The 7,542-nt window shown below is 38.7% G+C and overlaps 1 pseudogene; it reads left to right on the plus strand.

Moving 5' to 3' along the window:
* Positions 1–2,892: 2,892 nt before the first annotated feature.
* LOC100731300 (cleavage stimulation factor subunit 2 tau variant-like) lies at positions 2,893–4,296 on the plus strand (annotated as a pseudogene).
* The last annotated feature ends 3,246 nt before the right edge of the window (positions 4,297–7,542 follow it).

The raw sequence follows: 7,542 nt of genomic DNA on the forward strand, positions 1-7,542 counted from the left end.
TTCCTTTAGGATCTGAAATACTTCTCTTCATGCTCTTCTTGACATTATTGTTTGTGCTGAGAAGTATTCTGTGATTCTGATTGGTTTTCCTTTATAGGTTATCTGTCTTTTCTCTCTTATAGCTTTTAATATTCTATTCTTTTGTTTGATTTCTGAGATGGCCATTACTATGTGTCTGGGTGTAGTTTTATTTTGGTTATGGTTATTTGGAGTTCTATATGCTTCACTGATCTTGATATCAGTTTCCAGTCTCATGTTTGGGAAATTTTCAGCTATTACTTCTCTAAATATCCTCTTGACATCCTTTATGCTGTTTCCTTCTTTTTCATTTATCCCTATTAACCTTATGTTGTTCCTTTTTTGCATCATCTTGCAGGTGTTGAATTGTTATTTCCTGATTTGTTGTTATTTTTAAAAGCTCTTTCCTTTCCTGTTCACTGACTGCAATCTTGTCTTCAAGGTCTAAAATTTATTCTTCACATTCATTGAGGCAGTTTTTACAACTTTTGATGGAGTTTTTGATTTCCTGTATATCTCTTTGCATCTGCATTATATATTCTGTTTGTTTCTCATATTTTCATGCAGGGATTCTATTTTTTTATCTCCTCAAGTGTTTTTTTAACTGTGTCTTCTTTAGGTATGTTCAGCATCTCCTTCATTTCTTTTATCATTTCTTCTTTTACCTGAGAGATTATTTCTATTTTGATTTCCTTTAAGGCTTCCCAGAGTTGCTTCTTTATTTCAGTTACTATTATTTCAGGTATTTCAGGTATGTGGCATATATTTTCTTCTATACACATGGCTCCTAGGCTTTCTTGGGATGGGCTGGACGTTTGAGACTACAATTTGGTCTTTCATTTTGTCATTTTCCTATATTTTTGTGCTTCAAGTTTTGTTCCAAGTGAACTAGAGCAGTCCTGGGCCCCAGGCAAAGAAAACAGTTTGCTGACCTCAGGCAGGGTTCCCTGCCTCCTCTGGTCTTACAGGAGCAACAGGGAGCTGGAGGAGCCTGGCATGCAGGCGAAGAGGAGAGTTCCATGCCTCCGCTGGACTTACTTGACCCACAGGCAGCAGGATCCCTGACCCTAGGCAGAGAAAACAGTCCGCTGGCCTGGGCGGGGTTCCCTGCCTCTGCTGGTCTTACTGGACCAACAGGGAGCCAGAGGAGCCTGATCTGCAGGTGAAGAGGAGAGTTCCATGCCTCTGCTGGACTTACTCGACCCACAGGGAGCCAGAGGAGCCTGGTCTGCAGGTGAAGAGGAGAGTTCCATGCCTCCGCTGGACTTACTTGACCCACAGGCAGCAGGATCCTGGGCCCTAGGCAGAGAAAACAGTTTGCTGGCCTAGGGCAGTGTTCCCTGCCTCCACTGGTCTTACTGGACCAACAGGGAGCCAGAGGAGCCTGGCCCCCAGGCGAACAGGAGAGTTCCTGGCTTCTGCTGGACCCACAGGCACCCAGATCCTGGGCCCCAGGTGAAGAAAACAGTTCGCCAGCCTTGGGCTACATTCCCTGCCTCTGCTGGTCTTCTGCTATTGTTTCTTTCATTTTGATTTAAGTCATGTTCAAAAAATTTTTATGAAGACCTTTAAGTTCTGCAGAAATAAATTATCAATTCAGAATTTTCTTTCTTTTTCTAAAAGGTGAACTCAGACTTATTATGAATTGGATGGCAAAGATGGAATTCTCTTGATTACTTTTAAAAATCTTTCAGGGTCATTCTGCATGATTTCATGCTAAATAACATCCACTTTCAGTCCATTTCACACTGATCAAGGTTTTCCTGGTGAACAGTCATTTACCCCTTCAAGTCTCCTGAGAACAACCTCTTATGTTTGAGTAAGCTCATATATATAGTACCATAATAGATGGTCACAATAATGGAGTTAAAGAGAAGCTTGCTGGTGGAAAATTGATTGGGAAAGAAGTGGCTGGCAAATTAAAAGTTAGCAACACCCGCATAAAGAGTTCATATGATATGATTAAAGACAAAGAGAATGTAAGGCTTATCCCTCTTCAAAGATAATGTTTTTTTCAAGTAGCCCAGAAGAAGAAATAGTATAAGGTCATTGTAGGCACAGTCACTTGCCCTAGTCTGGCCTAGATCGTGCCTGACTGTCTCCCAATAACTGTGTGAGTGTCTAGTGTCTGTATCTCGTGTTTGTTATCTGTTTGAGAAAATCGTTAAGTTTGGATAAACATGATATACATTTTATGAGGTTAAAATATAATGAAATGACTTATTTAAAGTGGATAGAATAGTGACCACATGTACCTTGGGCACAAAAAGCATTAGGTATTGATACTAGTAAAGGTATTGCTCTGTCACATAACCATTTTCCCATCTCACAGGTGCTGTTATGTCTTTGATTAATTTCTTTACATAAATTCAGCTCACTGACATTCTAGAAAGTGTTGGTTTCATTGGTGATATTTTAACTTTATTTTGTGTCCTGCATTTTTTTCTTGGAATTTTGTTCCTTTATTTATTTACTTTATTATTTTCTTGCCATAAATTTACTGAGAATGTACTTTATTCTAGTATTGCTGGTCTTGAGAAAAACACAGAAATAAATTGTTGCCTCCTATAATTTGGGATAATCATACTCTATTTTCAAGATAATGAACTTTGAGGGCATACTGAGTAAATAATAAAAGATGTCTACTGCAATCTAATAGCCTTAAAGCTATTAGAGCCTAATGCTTCTTGGAGAAAATTACTTAAAAATAGTGATATGCAGAGGAGAAGAGAAATCCAGATTGTGTGTGTGTGTGTGTGTGTGTGTGTGTGTGCGCGTGTGTGTTTGTGTGAGATGTGGAAGTGTGAATATTTTAAGAATTTGGGAGAGAACCCTTGGAAGAACCTGCTATTGGCTGTGTGGAAATCTAGAATCATGTTGAGTTTGTCAGTGAGAGATCCAGCAATGAATCTGTCACTGTGTCATGGGAAAGATTCCCTACTTCCTGTGAGGTAACTGAGGTAAAGGACATTTTTTTGGATGTTGCTCCTGTTGTCGGTTTCCAGCTCATATATGATAGAGAGATGGGAAATCCCAAGGGCTATGGCTTCTGCGAGTACCAAGACCAGCAGACCGCGCTTAGTGCCATGCAGAACCTCAGTGGGCCTGAGTTTAGAGGGAGAGCGCTTCCGGTGGCAGTGAAGCCCGTGAAAAGAATAAGGAGGAGTTAAAGAGCCTAGAGCCTGCAGCACCCATTATTGACTCTCCTTATGAGGATCCCATTGATGCAGAAGACACCCCTGAATTGATTACCAGGGCAGCAGCCAGTCTTCCTTCAGAGCAGACGTTTGAGCTGATGAAGATCTGTATATAAAACAATCACCAGGAAGTTACCAGGAAGCTTCAAACATGTTACTTCAAAACCCTCAACTGGCTTATGTACTGTTGCAGGCACAAGTGGTCAGGAGAATCATGGATCCTGAGATTGCCCTGAAAATTCCGCATTGCAAGATACATGTCACCCCACTGATCCCAGAAAATATCAATCTGTCTCTGTCTCTGGACCAGGTCCAATTTCTGGCCTTATTTCTGTTTCTGGCCCATGCCCTGGTACCCAATTTCCTGTAGTACCAACAGAATCCTTCAGCCCCTCAGCCTCAGCATTTGGCAAGAAGATCTGTGAAAGACATTCCTCTTCTGATGCAGACTCCTATCCATAGTGTAAGTCCAGCTCTGGGGCCAATAACAGCTACCATTCCTGAACCTGGACCTGGTCCTGGTTCCTTAACTGCTGAAGGGGCAGTGCAGCCACACATTGGAATGCCAGGAGTTGGCTCAGTCCCTTTAGAGCAGGGACAAGTGCAAATGGCAGATCCTAGAGCTCCAATACCTCATGGACCCGTGACTGCTGTTGGCCTACCTCCTAAGGGACTATTAGGAGATGCTCCAAATGAACCATGTGGAGGAACTTTGTTTTCAGTTACTGGAGAAGTAGAACCCAGAGATTATCTGGGTCCACCTCCTCAGGATTCTCCCATACACCATACCTCTGGTCATGAAAACCATGGCCCTTCATCATATGATATGAGACGAGGGCCAATTGTGGATGCCAGACTGCTAATGGGAGAGCCCAGAGGACCCACAATACATCAAAGGGGTTTATGTATGGATGACAGAGGAAGTAGAAAGTCTCGAGGGATGGACACACAAATGATGGAAAATATCGGTTTTAGAAACTTGAGTAGTGAAGAGAACAGGAATGGAAACTTATACTGTGGTAACCAGAGGGATGAAAGCAAGAGGTATGGATGCAAGGGGACTGGAAATGCAGAGCCCTGAATCTAGTTCTAGAAACCCTATGCCTGGTGAAATCCAGAGACCTGGTCTCATTTATATAGGGGCAGGTAGCCCTAGGGACCTAGACAGGTCTCAAGCTCATCAGGAGTAGGGAATCTTGGAGGTGGCTTACAGGAGGTAGGCATGCAGGGAGGGGAGTGCAGGGCATGAGCATATAGGGTGTGGGCATGGAGGGGGTAAGCAAGCAAGGTGGAGGCCAGCCTAGCAGTTTTAGTCCTGGGCAGTGCCAGGTAACTCCACAAGATCAAGAAAAAGCAGCTTTGATCATGCAGGTTCTCTAATGGGCTGTAGATCAGATTGTCATGCTGCCTTCAGAGCAAAGACCGAGTACCCCGATTTTAAAAGAACGAATCCAGAAATCCACTGGAGCTTCGGAAATGGTTTTGGAAAGCATTTGGTCATAGTCTCATAAAGTTACTTTTGTGTTGTAGACTGTGAGTGCAGAAAGCTGACTGCTACATCTTCAGGCTTTATGGATCAGTTTCCCTCTTAAAGAACTCATCACATTTCTCATATTTTCACTTTTTTCTGTTTTTATCTTTAATTGATGATAGGGGGGAGGAGTTGGTCTGTTCATTCCAAGTCAATGTAAATGTGCAAAAACAACTTTGCAAATGATTACATTATGCCAAATAAGATTACAAAGTATGTGACAATATTGAAATATCTGTAATATATTAATTACATTTTTAAAAAATTGGGTAAAACTGTGAAAACCACTTAAAAACTAAAAGGTGACTGGTTAAAATGTTAATATGATAAGTTTTAAGACTATTTGGTTATATAACAAGGAAATTGACCTCCCAGTTAAATATTTTTGGTAAACCACTTAAAATGTAAAATCCTATTTTAGAGGCAATAGACTGCTGTATTGCATAAAACACTGTTATAGTTCTTATAGAATCATGTTGAAATGTTAGACCTGACAAGAACAGTAAATTGGTGATTCTAAAGTTGTTTTTTAAGAGCTAATTTACTTTTAAAATGATGGAATTTATCTGACTTGATGTTGCTTCATTTATCTCACTTTTTATGGACTAGCATTAATTCTGGCCTGGTCCTTTTTATAAGGATTTCGTTGGAATAGTTGTGGAATAATCCAGGTTTGCTTAAACTTCTGAAGAGATCTAACAGATACTTTTCTGTTCTTAGAACTGTTTAAATCCTAAATCTGACTCTCAGAATTCTCTCAGATCCTTGACAAAAATCACTGTCAAGGGACATTTTGATCTGAATGAGTTATACATGGCACTGGGCTTTTCATTAATAGACAGTTTCATTCAGTTAAGTCCCAATTTCCTGATAATTAGCATTCATATATGTGGCACACATATGGTCAAATAGTATTAGAAGTTTAAAAATAATCTTGATATTTACCACTTCTTTTTAATTTTCATATCTGTATTACTCCATTTTAGCAGAATTTTGAAGGCCAGGTAGGTAGAGATACTACCATAAATTCAATACTCTGATATTGACTTATTGATCATTCTGTGTCTTAGAAATATTAAGCCATTTAGCAGTACCCACCCACGAGATACACTTACAGTTATTAAAGAATATGACGTTAGGGATTGTGACACCATTAACACATTTTTTTCCTAGATCCACTACCCGATTTATTTTTAAGCCTTGAGGATATGGACACAAACATTTGTATTAGAGTCCAAGTAGCAATTAACAGAAGTGTAAACTCCCAGATACCCAAGGTGATATTCTTCTGGAGGAGAAAAATCTAAGTTACAGAGGAAAACATATTTATTATAAGAAGAGAGTTTAGTCTTAGAAAAGGAGTTATTTTCCCTCTGTAAGGTTTTACATTTTAAAACGGTAATTCATTTTCCCCCCAGCATTTCTTTCCCATCCCTGTGCTTTTCCTATTAGTTTTACTGTTTTTTGTGGTGTTTATATAGTTAAATTTCTCATGTTTTCTGTGTTTTATCTGTACTAGGAAGGATAATTCTCCTTTTCATGGGTGATAATTCTGGAAAATATGTACTATTTCACAGAGCTGGATACTTACTTTGGAAATTGATGTTTCTTTATCCCAAACCTTTTACTGAAGGGCTCTGTGATAACTATTAAATATTATAGTCTTAATTCCAAGAAAAACCTCTGAGTTGTTTAATGAAGACAAAATAAAAAGGTTATAGATAAAAAAGTTGGGAAAATGTGTTCAAATAAATTATAATATATATGTAGTTGTAATAAAATATATGTTCTATCAATCTATTGTTTCTCTTTTTATATATTTATATAGCGAGATTGCAGCAATAGCTATAGATACAGAAATAGAGCTATGTATGAGATGTCCAAAACTCCAGGCTGTATGAAAATCTACATGGTTGATTGTGTGGTGGGTAACTGAAACCACAGAAAGTGAAATAACTGATAAGTGCAGTCTGCTGTACATACAGATTCCTACTTATCTATCTGTATATCTATCATCTATCCATCTCTCTCTATAGAAAGAGAAATTTCAAGAAACTGGCTCATTTGACTGTAGTGCAGATGGCAAGTATGAAATTCTTGGGACAGCCCAGCACAATGACTATTCAGATAAAAGTGAATGCTGTACTGTAAGTCACAATTCACAGCAAAAGCTGGAACCTCTGCCAGTATCTTTTCGTTGCAGCATTGAATAGAACCTTCTTCATAGGAAAACATTGTTTTTATGGGGGTAGAATACTGTCCTAACTAATTACAAATGTTAATTTAATCATATCCTTACAAATGCCATCATAACAATATCTAGAGTTTTACTGGACAGCTGGGCAACATTGCCCTGTCTTGCTGACACGTAAAATTAGTGATTTCTCCTACACCATAACATGATTTTTTCTCCACTTTTTGCAATTCTCTTTAACTTGTTATGATCAAATAAAATCATAGAAATAGTAAGATAATTTAGTTGAATGGAAATATATTAGAAACATTCTTGTCAAAACAAGCTGCTGAAAATTTTTTCTGCTTCAATGCTGTCAATAGAACTTTCTGCAGTGATAGACGTATTCTACATCTGGCCTAAGGCAAATTAGAAATCAAATACATGAGCATCCAAGTGTACTTTTGCCTTAGACTTCAAAAATGCTAGGTGTCAGCTTGGGGCTCTTTGTTATGGTACTCATTAGGGTGTTCATTATTAACTTCTGTTTTTATTTTCCCTTGCTAATGATTTATTTTTCAGTAACTAATCAATAGTTGGCATATGGTAGATCCTTAATAGGC

The sequence above is a fragment of the Cavia porcellus genome, unplaced genomic scaffold (assembly GCF_034190915.1).
Source record: "Cavia porcellus strain 051 isolate PalLab524CR breed Dunkin Hartley unplaced genomic scaffold, mCavPor4.1 scaffold_4, whole genome shotgun sequence".
NCBI lineage: Eukaryota > Metazoa > Chordata > Mammalia > Rodentia > Caviidae > Cavia > Cavia porcellus.